This window comes from Schistocerca gregaria, chromosome 2 (genome assembly GCF_023897955.1).
Source record: "Schistocerca gregaria isolate iqSchGreg1 chromosome 2, iqSchGreg1.2, whole genome shotgun sequence".
Lineage (NCBI taxonomy): Eukaryota > Metazoa > Arthropoda > Insecta > Orthoptera > Acrididae > Schistocerca > Schistocerca gregaria.
In genome coordinates, this window is record NC_064921.1 from 368,026,053 (window position 1) to 368,040,038 (window position 13,986).

The following is a 13,986-nucleotide window of genomic DNA, read 5'->3' on the forward strand; positions in this document are numbered from 1 at the left end:
AGGGTGTGAGATCACTATCCACCACCATCGTTAATCGAAGTTGCCGCTATTTTGCAAGAACATGGTTTAAGATTCCCTAGAAACCCATCCAGTACCCGTATTTATGCACCCCGAGACAAAAGTTAACTTGAGTGCTAACAGTTTACCTACGTAGGAACACGATAGGTGATTTTCGTGTTTCCGTATTCCACTGTAGCTCCTCAGTTGAGCTTACACACACCCAGGGTAGTGTGTCAGTAGCTTCCTCGCCAACTATATTGTTTTTGTAATTTAAGTTGAGGTTGATCACGCACAGATTCATAACACTTAGCACATCAGTACTTTAAACTACAACTACACTCGCAACAATGCTACTTTTAATGCAGTGCATATACAAATTTAAGTGCTCCCTGTAAGCAATGAGATTAAAATGATTCTAGATCCATCATACTGACTCTTGACACCGTTGTGGCATATGATTTCATACCTTCTTCCGAAGACAACCTATGCAACAAAAATTGAAGTACAAGAAAAGCTAATCTATGGAATATATGTATAGTGGAAAAGTCATGAAATTACATGTCAACTTCGATAATTTAAGCCTCCCACAGTTGGAACCCTTTCCTCCTACCCATAATCATTTTGCATCATTGATGCAGTACTGCCATCTAGAGTAACAGAAATTAGGTCAAAACATTTGGTCGAATACAAAGAATATTTACACCTCTGATGTGCAAGTGACGAACGGAAACTTAACAGCATGAAACAGAAAAAAATGAATGAAAATGGGAAGAAACAGTGGTCTTAAAATATGTCCGAGAAATTCAAAATGCGAATGCTTTCGAGATCTACCTCTAACAATTATCAGAGGACTGCATGCGAGACTGGAGTTTTGCGAATAATCTAGCGAGCTGTGATTAACTGTCCTGGGAAATCTAACGCCAATATAGAAAATTACTTACGTTTGACATTGCAATAAGCGGCGGCAGAAAGTCTGCTAGTCAGGAATAATGCTGCCGCGTATGAAATGCAGTATGTCATTTTCCGGATTACGATGAGAAAACGCGGGAAATGAATTACTTTAAATATTAAGCTACAATGCTTTGTGTGTTGCCTACGTCTATTCCACAGACAAATGTTCTATAACTACAATACGCTGTTATTAGCTGTAATACACTAGATACATTCTTAGATATTTGTGTTGCTAGTCACTGTAGCTAGAACGTCCATATATTCCGCTGACGTTCATTTTATTCTCCCCAGTTTAAGCTTTTGACTGTGGCGTCAATATGAACACTTGTGGCAATATCTGCTGTTAGCTGTGGCTCCAAAACCTGCAAAGGTTAGTAGCAGTAGTAGTAGTAATATGTGAAGCTGGAGCGCCGAAATAATGGGAGCTGTATTTAGCATACTCAACAGCAAGACATGAAGGCTGAGGTTTTTACTAATAGTGAATCCTGTCATGGGACACCTACAGCCGACGTCGAATTTCGATGCGGTTTAACACACTACACAAATAACACTTGTTGAAGGGCTCAGGTAACTACGCTTGACTGCAACAAAGAAACCATATTATTCCTCGTGTTGGATTTCCCTCAAATTCGTTTCTACAATAATCGATGATAGTCACAGGAAGCTGGAACATTTACCAATTGACTCTTTGGGACTGTTTTGCCGAGTACTCGTCATAAACCGGAATGAAAACGTTTGTCTGCCTGAGTGACAATATAGCCCTGTTACCAGAGACCAAGAAATATAGAGGAAGAGAGAAAAATCGTGTAGCCACAAATTTTTATACATTGGTAGGAGGGACCCATGAACAACATTAAGAACGCCAGCCGCTGGGGGGGGGGGGGGGTGAACATGGGAGACTTTACAGGTAACTTGAGGTTTTTGTAACAAGTAACAATTTCGAAACTGCGGCGTCGAATTGATATGTTTCCAAGCAAGAAATTAAAATATTAAATTTTCTGCAGAAAGCGCATCCTTTTATCTAGGACTGAAGTGTCCGTGTTCCAAGAGATAGAACACGTGCAGTTTATTAAAACAGCTTTTAAATAGCATAGAATTAGTTACTGATGAATGAAGTGGCTTAAGAACAAATATTTAATGTACAATGATTTTAGTAGAGGCATATTACGGGGTAATTTGTGTTCGGGGTAGAAGCATGAGGGAAGGTAGGTGGCGAACTAATGAATCTAACTACACTATCACTGCTGTGATACCAGTAGACTGCGCAAACCTCTTCCATTCAAGAATTTCTCGCTCTCGTAGAAAGGGGTGCAGTTAGATGAGCCACGTACTACAAATCCACAGCATACTTTCTCAAATTGGGTGTGAATTGTGAATACGGGAAGTCTGGAGCAATGTTAACTGAAAAATTGCCTGAATCACCACAAAACCTAGGTGAATTCCGCTGCAGGAGACAGTTTAAACCTCTGGGCCTATTAGCATGTTTAGAGAGCTGGGGCTAGGATGATTAATTTGATACCCGCATGTAGCGCTAAGTATTGCAGCCACATGTCTGGGGACAATGAAATCGACATTTTCGAATACGTCTTTATAGCATGTTACACATGGGACTGGCTTTCCGATGTGGTAGACAGCTTAACGGCAATTAACTTAGCAGGTGATTCCAGACTATCAAGCCCACTTTGTCAAAGGAAGCAAGTACAGGGTATTTGGTTGGATTAAAAGAAGGGGATAGGGATGGAACTACGAGGTCATCAGTCCCCTGTGCCTAATAATGTCACAAATGTGAGAAAAAACGAGCCTGACAACTGAAAACGGAATGAAAGGATAAATCACAAGAACAATGAAGGGCAACAAACATGTAAATGGAGAAAAGGGGGCAAGAAAACCACACAAACGCTAGAAACAGGATGAAGACATTAAAACAAAGCAGATCATGTCTGGCTGACCATGAGAATAAAAAAGGAGAAGCTAGCGACTCAGACATTAAAACCTCCACCGTAGAATCACTAGGGTGGAGGACACAGTGACCTAGGACATACGCTAAAACAGAGATCAAATGCTAAGGCTTACCCTCACGAATAAAACTTGGAACTAAATCAACAGATGAGTTGTCAGATAAAATTAGTGGCAACGAGTCCAGTAACCCAAGATTTCGTTGCTGGGGAGTCAAAGTGGGACAGTGCACCAGAATATAGGCCACTGTCAGCTGGGCTCAACACCGACACGAAGGCAGGTCTTCACGGCGCATGAGGTAAACGTAGGCCACCCAAGCGTGGATAATGCTGAGCTGGCAGAAGACAACTGATTCCCTGCGACAGGACCGCACGGACGTCTTTCACACAATCATAGTCTCCTTGATGACACGCAGATTGTTTTGTGTACTATTATGTCATTTTTCTCCCAAAGCCGAAAAACCCTACGGCGTAAGTCAGAATGCAGTTCAGGTTCAGAGATCCTATCTCAAGAAGCGGTTTCCACGTAGCCTGTTGAGCCAGCCTGTCACCGAGTTCGTTGCCTGGGATTCCGACGTGTCCTGGGGTCCACATAAACACCACTAAACAACAGGACCGTTCCAGGGCCTGGATGGACGCTAACAGAGCATGGCGACGGTAGCATTGGTCGATAGCTTGTAGACTGCTCAAGGAGTCAGTACACAGACGAAACGATTCCCCGCGGCATGAGCGGATATATTGAAGTGCACGAGAGATGGACAGCAGCTCTGTAGTGAATACACTAGAGCAATCGGGCAAGGAAAGCTGTTCAAGATGGCCTCTGTAGACGTGGGCGAAGCCAACATGACCATCAGCCGTCGAGCAGTCTATGTAAACCACTTCAGAACCCCGGAACACGTCAAGAATCGAGGGGAAGAGACAGAGCGGCAGGAATAACAGTCCTTAGGGTCATCCGAAAGCTCCAGACGAATCTGAGGCCTAGGTGTACACCAAGGAGGTGTATACGGATGGACCTGAATGGGAGGCGGTAAAGGGAAGGACTCCAATTTAGACGACGGATCGCACGCGAACCGCAATCGTTAACCCTGACCTGAGCCGCCGATGCCGGAGATGACCTGCCGTGGGTTGAGAAAGGATACGGTAAGTCAGATGCTCAGGACAACTATGAATGTGTGCAATGTAACTAGCTAGCTGTTGTCCATGTCGGATCTGCAATGGAGGGACTCCAGCTTTCACCAGGACATTGGTCACAGGACTCAAAGTCCTGTCGCTAGACAAACGCCACAGTGGTGCGCTGGGTCGATTACACGCAACGCTGAGAGCGCCGCCGAACAATAAATCAGACTTAGTCAAGGCAGGATTGAACAAGAGCTATTTAGAGCTGCAGCAGCGTAAAGGTATCTGCACCGCAGTTGGTGTTGCTCAGGGAACGGAGGGCATTGAGGTACCACCAGCACTTCCTCTTAAGCTGCTGATAGTAAGGTAACCAAGTTCATAGGGCACCGAAAACCAGTCCTAAGAATCGATGTCTCCACTACAGTGAGTGGATCGACATGAAGTTCTGGTTAAGAATCAACAGTACGATGCAGATATAAATGCATGCCACACGACTTACCGCCTGGAAACTGGAAGCCATGGTCGAGAGCCCGTGAATGCGCCGTGTTGATGGCTCCCTGTAGGCGCTGCTCAGCAACACCAGTGCTAGTAGAGCAGTACGAAATGCAGAAGTCGTCTGCATACAGAGACGGTGAGATGGACGGCCCTACAGCTGCTGCTAGACCATTAATGGCCAATAAAAAGTGACAATACAGAGCCCTGTGGAACCCGATTCTCCTGGATATGGGGGCGAACTATGGATTGCACTAACTTGGATACAGGAAGAACAGAGTGACAGGAAATTCTTAATAAAAATCGGGAGCAGGCCTCCGAGACCCCACCTGTCTAATTTGGCAAGGACATTATGTCGACAGGTGGTGTCATATGCTTTGTGTATATCAAAAAAGACGGCAACAAGGTGTTGGCGTCTTGACAAAGGCTATTCAGATGGCAGTCTAGGGACATATGATTATCATTGGTAGAGCGACCCTGGCGGAAACCGCCCTTACGTGGAGCCAGTAGGCCATGTGACTCCAGGACCCAATCCAACAACTGACAAACCCTATGTTCCAGCAGCTTACAGAGAATGTTGGTGAGGCTGATGGGCCGAAAGCTATCCAAATGCAAGCGGGATTTTACCGGGATTGGGCACCAGAATGATGGCGTTCTCCCGCCATTGTGAAGTAAAGACGCCATCGCACCAGATACGGTTGAAGATGACAGATGGCGCTTGTGAGGCAAGACACGTTTAATCATCTGACTAGATTCGATTCGGCCCACGGGCAGTGTCGAGACAATGTGTAACTGCGCCAGAAGCTCCCAATCTGTAAATGGGGCCTTATGGGGTTCACTGTGGGGTGTAGTGAAAGAGAGGACTATTTTCCATCAGCCGTTTGAGTATGTGGAAGGATGGGGAAACTTCTGACACGGAGGCTCGAACATAGTGCTCAGTAATCGCATTTGCGTCGGTTTGTAGCACGCCATTGGTAGCAACGCCAGGGACACCTGTTGGGGTCTGGTACCCAAAAAGACGTCTGATGTTCCAGGCTTAAAGTCACCTGCTCCACCATCACACCTATGTCGCATGGGTGAGAGTCAATGGTGGAGTCAGAGTTTAAGGTTTCCAGATGTGGAAAGGGGACCACCAGATGCCATGAAGCGCACAGTGTGCCGCCAACTGCAGGTGGTGGCTCACGTCGGTACCGATGTGTCCGTGTGGAGCAGAAGAGGTTCCTCTGGTTTCGAGCGGCCAACAGAAGTTGTGAAGGCTGCCAGTGTTGCTTGCAAGATGAAAGCAAAACTGACCATTTGCTGCATGGTCGACATGACAGATTGCGGACGTCTGTTACAGAGCCGAGTGGAGGGTCTAAATCAGCTCAGACGGTTGTGCGACCGTGTAGGCTACAGATTCCTCGACTTGCACCGAAGGGTGGTTGGGTTTCGCTGAATATGTCGTCAGGCGTCCACTAGACGCAGGAGGTGGCTACAGGCGTATCAGGGGCTGTGTGGCGTGGACTGGGCGTTTTTTATGTTAGAGGGTCTCGGGAAAACAGAAGGGCTTCAGTGTACAAGGGTGCAGGAGGAAACAGGAAGAACGTAGATACAGGAACCATTGGTGTAACAGTTGAGAACTGTCATAGCTGTGTTGGGAGAGTACCAGAGCTCCTAGCACTAACTGAAAGCATTGCTGCTCAAATCGTTATAGGCACTGAAGCTGGCTAAAGCCGGATGTAAGCTCAGCCGAAATTTTGCTAAGAACCGAACTGTGTTCCGAAAGGATAGGCTAAACACGGTTGGCAGTGGCGTGTTTGTTGCTGTCAGAAGTAGTTTAACTTGTCACGGAATTGAAGTAGAGACTTCCTGAGACATAGTATTGGCAGAGTTCATTGTTGGCAACCGGAATAAAATAATTTGATCTTTTTACCGACCTCCAAATTCAGATGATAGTTTCTGAAATGTTCTAAGAAATCTTGAGTGATTTCAAACACGTACCCGACTCATAATAGCTGGTGGTGACTATCCTCGATATGTTGGCGAAAATACATGTTTAATTGCGGAGGTACACATGACAAATCATTCGAAATTGTGCTGAAAATTATTTCCAGCAGTTAGTTCATGAGCCCACCCGAATAGTAAACGGTTGTGAAAACACTTGCCCCCTTACCAACAAAATTCTGAATTAATAAGCATCAAAACCGATTCAGGTATTAGTGAACACAGGGTTGTCGCAGCGAGATTGGATATTTTAATCCCCAAATCATAAAAAGATAAGCGAAAATATACCTAATCAAAAAAGCTGAGAAAAATTCACTTGATGCCTTCCTGAGAGAATCTCCACTCGTTCCAAAAAAATAACTTAAGTTTAGACCAAATGTGGCTTCAATCCAAAGAATATCTGTAGCAATTGAGATATTTCTACCAAACTAAACGACGGAGCTGATCATCCATGGTACACAAAACGGGTTGAAAGACTGTTGCAGAAACAAGGAAAACTGCCGAATTTAAACAGACGAAATCCCAAGATTGGCGATCTTTTACAGAAGCTTGAAATTTAGCGCGAACTTCAATGCGAGATCCCCCTAACCGTTTCCACAACTAAACGGTGTCGAAACCTGGCAGAAAATCCAAATAGATTCTGGTGGTATGTGAAGTATGTTAGTGGAAAAAAATAATCAGTGCCTTCTCTGCACGGTAGCAATGGTAGTACTATAGAATACAGTGCTCCCAGAGCAGAGTTACTAAACACAGCCTTCCAAAATGCCTTCACGAAAGAAAATATTCTAGAATTAGAAACGAGAACACCCGCCAACATGAGTAACGTAGAAGTATTACAGTTCCATATAGTTAACGTCGATAAAGCAGGATTTAAGATCGCGTGTGTTAGAACATTATGAATTACCTCCAAGAAAACTCTATTGACACACAGTCAACATGGGTTTAGAAAACGTCGTTCCTGTGGAACAACTAGCTCATTATTCACATGGAGTGTTGAGAGCTATTGACATGGGATTTCAGATGGATTCCGTATTTATGGATTTCCGTAAGGCTTTTGGCACTGTATCATACAAGCGGCTCGTAGTGAAACTGCGTGCTGATGTAATATCATCTCAGTTATTGGACTGGACTTGTGATTTCCTGTCAGAAAGGTCACAATTCGTAATAACTGACAGTCATCGAGTAAAACAGAAGCGATTTCTGGTGTTCCCAAGGTAGTGGTATAAGCCCTTTGCTCTTCCTTACTATATTAACGGTTTTGGAGACAATATGAGCAGTCGTCGGGTGTTTGCAGACGACGCTGTCGTTTATCGACTAATCAAGTCATCAGACGACAAACCAACGGCAAAACGGATTTAGAGAAGATATCTGAATGGTGCGACAAGTGGCAGTTGACCCTAAATAACGAGTAGAGTGAGGTCATCCACATGAATGCTGAAAGGAACTCAAAATTAGGTTACACGATGAATCAGTCTAATCTAAAGCTGTAAATTCAACTCAATACCTAGGTATTACAGTCACTAAGAACTTAAATTGGAATACATAAAATGTTGTGGGGAGTGCTAACCAAAGACAGCGTTTTATTGGAAGGACACTTAGAAAATATATCTACTAAGTAGACTGTCTAAATACACTTGTCCGTTCTCTTTTAGAATACTGCTGCGCGGTGTTGGATGATTACCAGAGGACTGACGGTGTACATCGAAAAAGTTCATAGAAGGGCAGCACGTTTTGTATTATCGCGAAATATGGGAGAGTGTCACAAATGATACAGGATTTGGGCCTGGCATCATCAAAAGAAAGGCGTTTTCCGTTGCGACGGCATCTCACGAAATTCCAATCACGAACTTTCTCCTCCGAATACGAGAATGTTTTGTTGACACCGACGTACACAGGGAAGAACGATCAAGATAAAATAAGCGAAATCAGAGCTTGTACAGAAGTATGTAGGTTTTCATTCTTTCCACGCGATATGCTAGATTGGAATAATAGTTAATTGTCAAGGTGGTTCGATGAACCCTCTGCCAGGCACTTAAATGTGATTTGCAAAGTATCCAAGATGTAGCTCTAAATAGAAACCATTCTCTGGTGGAGTTTGCAAAATGTGTATCTTAAAGGGGTGGGGGAGGGAGGGAGAGAGAGAGAGAGAGAGAGAGAGAGAGAGAGAGAGAGAGAAGAGGGGGGAGGTAGGGTAGGTTGAAGTGGGCTAGTTGCTCTGCCCAGAACACAGATTCCCAGAGCATGGTACGCAGTGATACACCAGGTACACCCTCTGCATCCCACCAGCATCTCACCGTCCATTACCCCAAGGAAATGAGCAGCACCGACAATGAATTATAGGAAAGAAAATACTGGAAAGTTAAGATAACAGGGGGGATAAAGAGGTGGGATGGGCGGGAACGACGTAGGAGCGCCGAGCATGGGCCTCCATGGGACCCCTGAGCCGGAGCAGGCGAGGCATGCCCCGCCAACTACGAGGCAGTCAACGAGGCCAATGTGCCCCACCTCACAAACATGCAGAAACCACCTTTGTCGCTTTGGCGTCGTCCACTAATACCATAGGTAACATGCCAGGAAGGTTGAGATACCGCCGCAAGGCAGCCAAATTCAGGCAGTCTAGTAGGATGCATGGAGAGCTGCATCAAACCAGTCTCAGGACTGAAGACCACAAGAGTAGGATGTGGGCCACCATCAGACAGGCACCCCATCAGCACTGGAAAACTTTCGCAGTGTTAAGCTTCCATGATGAATAATGAAGAAATTAACAATTTACTGTTTGTAAACTTCGTCGAAACGAAAACCCCAACCGATGATCCTAGTTTTTATAATGATCGCAAGAAATAAAATGTGAGTTAAGACAAAAATTCGTTTACTAGGCGTGGGAGTAACGGATGCATTGTCTTTCCGACTATTTTGTGGGCATACAGGTGGAAAATATCTAATTATCGTTTCTAATCTTTCGTCTTTGTTTGGCTAGTCAAGATCTCTACTCCAAGTACGCTTAGTTTCGCCTGTGCTTGTTCTTTGACATCACATCCAGAATATTTGAACTGAGTGAATTGAAATTGATTTGCTACGAATTTAAGACCTGGTGATGCTTTTACCTGGGTAGCACTTTGGTTTATTCCACGAACAACAGAACTGTTTGGTAGTACTATAGCCCCTGGATTACTTTATATTTACTGCGAAGTGTTCTTTACATATGTCATTTCGAAATTTTTATTACCATCCACAAACTTATGTCCTTATACGTTCATTCCTTAACGATTGCAGGTGATGATTTTCAGAACCGCCATGAGAATTACATCAGACTATCCAAAGGACAGTCTTAGATTATTTCTCAACACTACCTCAAGGAAGAGACTATCATAGGATGGCCAAACGCTATCTCGACTAGGTACTGGACGTAAAAACCAAGAGAAAGCTGCCTAGGGTGTTAAAAATGGAGAATACGGCTAACACTGGATAGAAGATAAAGTACAGAGAAAGGTTTTAGACCTCCACACGAAGACATTCTTTAAAATACCTCCAAGAAGGGACGTGTCAAGGATCCAAGAATATTGAACATGGGGCTGAGAATTTCACATGCCTCGCTATTGTTCCATGGCGAGCTGAGATTGCTTAATCTGAAGAGTATTTGTCCAAGAAGCCATTCTTTAAGATTCTCACTTTGCAGTTTACAACAGATAAAAACTTCAAATTTTTTTTGAATTTTCTGTTTTTGTAACTATGTTTAGTTACGTACGAACATAAACAACGAACTGTAGTGCTGTAGAGGAAGTTTAAGACAAATCTGATATAGGCCACTTGACGTGAAGAAACTATCACAAACTGGCTACGAAATCACGTAAGCTTTATCACATTCGAGATGGGTATTTTCAATGTTCTCTCTGCAAGCCAACTGTTGGTCCTAGAGAAAAACTAATAGGAACTCTTATAGGAAGCTTTGTAGCTGGACACGTCTTCGATAGAAGTCTCAGTTTTAGTTATTAAGAATAACTTATGCAAGTCGCCTTCGGACTAACCCGCACCTACTCCCAAAACACTCCGGTCCGGATTTGTATGTTGTTCGTGGCTCCTCCTAGCACCGGGCAAAAAATACTGCAACTATACGAAATATTTCCCATATTAAACATCCTGGCAGATTAAAACTGTGTGCCGTGCCGGACCGAGACTCGAACTCGGGACCTTTGCCTTTCGCGGGCAAGTGCTCTACCGACTGAGCACCCAAGCACGCTTCACGCCCCGTCCTCACAGCTTTACTTCTGCTAGTACCTCGTCTCCTACCTTTCAAACTTTACAGAAGCTCTCCTGCGACGGGGCGTGAAGCTTGCTTGGGTAGGTCAGTCGGTAAAGCACCTTCCCGCGAAAGGCAAAGGTCCCGAATTCGAGTCTCGGTCCGGCACACAGTTTTAATCTTCCAGGAAGTTTCGTATCAGCGCACATTCCACTGTAGAGTGAAAATGTCATTCTATTTCCCATATTGTTTTTGAATCGTGACAACGAATCTGTGGACAACCGCTCTTTTATGAAATGTAAAATTAACAGGATAAGAATTGCGAAACCACATCCGTGGTCTCTTTCCCCAGACTGATTTCAGTATGACATACGTCCGCAGAAAGTTACTAGTCGGTGTTACCATAATGTGCTTTGGACTAAGTGGAGAGGCAAAATATTTGAGTTCTATCTCTGTTGATGCTATCATGGTGCCTCAGAACCCAATTATTTTATGAATTAAACTTAAGTCACTGGTATGAACCACATGTTCCAAACCATTTTGATCAAAGCTCAGCCGAACTGAAATGTTATGAAAAGTTCTGTACAGAAATCTGTGGCGAAGACTAAAGTCAAGAAAAAGAGAATGAAGAGTGTATTAAGCTTTCTACTGGTATTGTCCCTGCCCTCAATGACATGCGTTACGGAGAAAAAAAGAGATATCTTAATGTTATACTTATATCCCATGCGTTTATGTTTATTGCACACCATTTGTAAATGACAATTACGGATACTTTGTGAAATGGTACAATATGTTATCAGTAAGAATTTCAAAAGCAGACATTGTTGAATACCGAACTGACAATAACTAGACTACAAATCAAAGTTCAATTAGTACAGAGAGCCCTACATTAAAAACTTAACACTGAAGTACGAATCCACAAGGTTGCATGCACTCTACTTCCTAAAAAGCAGTTCTCACCAGCTATACTCCAACACTATCTTCGCTCTACAACGTTGTACCACCAGTCATCTTATAGCTAGGTCGAAATCAAACTCAGGCAGAAGACAAAGTATAAGAATAAGATTATAGAAAAAAATCTTTATGGCTGTCCACCAGGAAGTTTTCCTCGAAATGGGGAATGATTACTCAAGTTTTCACCCGTACATTCAGATGCCATCTTTGTTCTACACGTATTTTGTGTCGAACGGCTGAGAACAGGAAATCCTAAAATGTTGCCACCACGTGGCACTTTACGGAACTCATTTAATCATACAATTTTTTAATGCTTAACAATGAAGAGATATCGTCAATTTTCATTCTACGTTCGTCGCGACAGTACACTGCAGAACAAATAGCTACTCACTTGACACCTATACGACCGAACAGACTAACAAACACTGAAGTTGCACTACGAAAGTAGCGTTACATCCGTTATGTAACAGTGCTGAAAAACAGTGACACCATATGCTATAATAAATTACTTCACTCTCCTCCAGATAACATCAAAAAGAGGCCAGCAAACAGCAGCGTTTAATACCTATGAATTCATCATAGGATGTGTTTTGAGGGACCCGATATTAGGTAAAAATTCCTACCCGATGACAGACATCTGTTCCCGTATTTTAAAGACATTACACGACGTAAGGTTACATCATTTGAAGACTTACTACAAGAATAATAATCTTAATTCGGAATACCGGTAGCAAATAAGATCTATTGCAACACTGCTGTGACTATTTGGAGAGGAAGATTTAGTCTCCAGGCTGACCTAGCAGATCCGATTTGAACATATTTAAAAAGCCAGTTCAGTTACATGTAAGGCCAATAATACAGTTTCCAGTGCACGTATTTTTTGCAAAAAAAAATACGCTAGATTTGTCTTGGAATTTACTTTTACAGACAAAAATCATCGGACTTCTAATATGAATATCTTAGAAACTTAGTTCTATGTCTTTCCCCATAAAAATATGTAGTCGAACGAATTCTTTGTAAAATAACTAGCTGAAATATTCACCAGATTACATTCACCTTACATTATTTGATTCACATTCTACCATATTTATTGGCATTAAAACTTACCCTTCCCTGAACAAGCCTGTGATCAGCTGCGTAACGGAGTGCCTTGCAAACCACACAAGGTCAGCCTGACGAAACAAGGTGTGCTACTACTGCCATCTGGAAATGTTTCGTCAATAGTTACAGTAAAATACACGTAAAAATACTTTCTACAGTGTTTTATTACGGATCTTCCACATTAATGCATTTATTAGTTTTTATTTTTTAGCAAATATTCGCGTTAAGTTCTGATGCCCTCTGATTGTGAGAACCACTGTATCGCCAAAGACCCTACAACCTTAGAGGCCCATACACACGACCAATTTATCGGCCGGCCGACCTACCGACAGATCGACCGATCGGCCGACCAATTTCGTGGCAGCCTACACACATTCCAGCCAACTACACTCAGTGATTACAGCACCATATTGTTGTTGTGATACGTTTATCTCAATTAATTGTGTTTGTGTTCTACGATATCCTGCTTTGTTTTACACAGAAAAAAACAGGTGCTTTCCTTGCCTGTTTTAGGGGTAAGAAGGCCGAAACAATTCGATAGAAAGGTGTGGGCGAAGAAGTGACCAATGCAAGGAAAGAAATTCACCCAAGTTATGTTACGTAAGCAGCTCAGTTACGACGATTTTCGTAACTATATAAGAATGAATGAATCCTGCATTTCGGATCTGCCGAACATCATCAAACCATTCTTAACGAAAAAGACTTCAGTCATGAGAGGGGCTGTAGACCACGAGGAGAGGCAGTTAGCTACATTATGATTTCTAGTCATTGGCAGAAATTAAGAGACCCTCAATTCATTGATGTTGAATCCCCACAATTGTTAACGATAATGATGCCTGAAATCTGCATCGTGCTTTACAACTAACTGAGGAAAAACATCATGGTAAAGAAAAACGAATAAAACAAAAGGCTTTCATGTACGCGTTACTAATTTATTTGTGTATGTAGCATAAAACACGACTTTTAAATTTAAGAAACTCATTTCAGATTCGAAGAAGAAAGACTACAAATGATGGTGGCGCACATCATCTTATAAACAGAATAAGAGATACACCAGAAATGGATCATTTAGCAACTGTTGGACGTGATAAACAATCCCACACTTTACTCTTCATGGAGGAGGGCTACAACGTAGGCTGGATTTTCTCAACAGATATGACAATGAAGCAGGTATATTTTATGAATTAACGAGCATCG

At 43.0% G+C, this 13,986-nt stretch overlaps 1 protein-coding gene across 1 annotated transcript in view; it reads right to left on the minus strand.

Moving 5' to 3' along the window:
- The window catches only part of LOC126336156 (juvenile hormone acid O-methyltransferase-like), a 104,783-nt gene extending 91,942 nt beyond the window's left edge, over window positions 1–12,841 (minus strand). Inside the window, exon 1 of the mRNA XM_049999648.1 lies at window positions 12,796–12,841. The gene's annotated coding sequence lies outside the window, so the exon portion shown is untranslated. The remainder of the gene's footprint in view (window positions 1–12,795) is intronic.
- Between the last annotated feature and the right edge of the window lie 1,145 nt (window positions 12,842–13,986).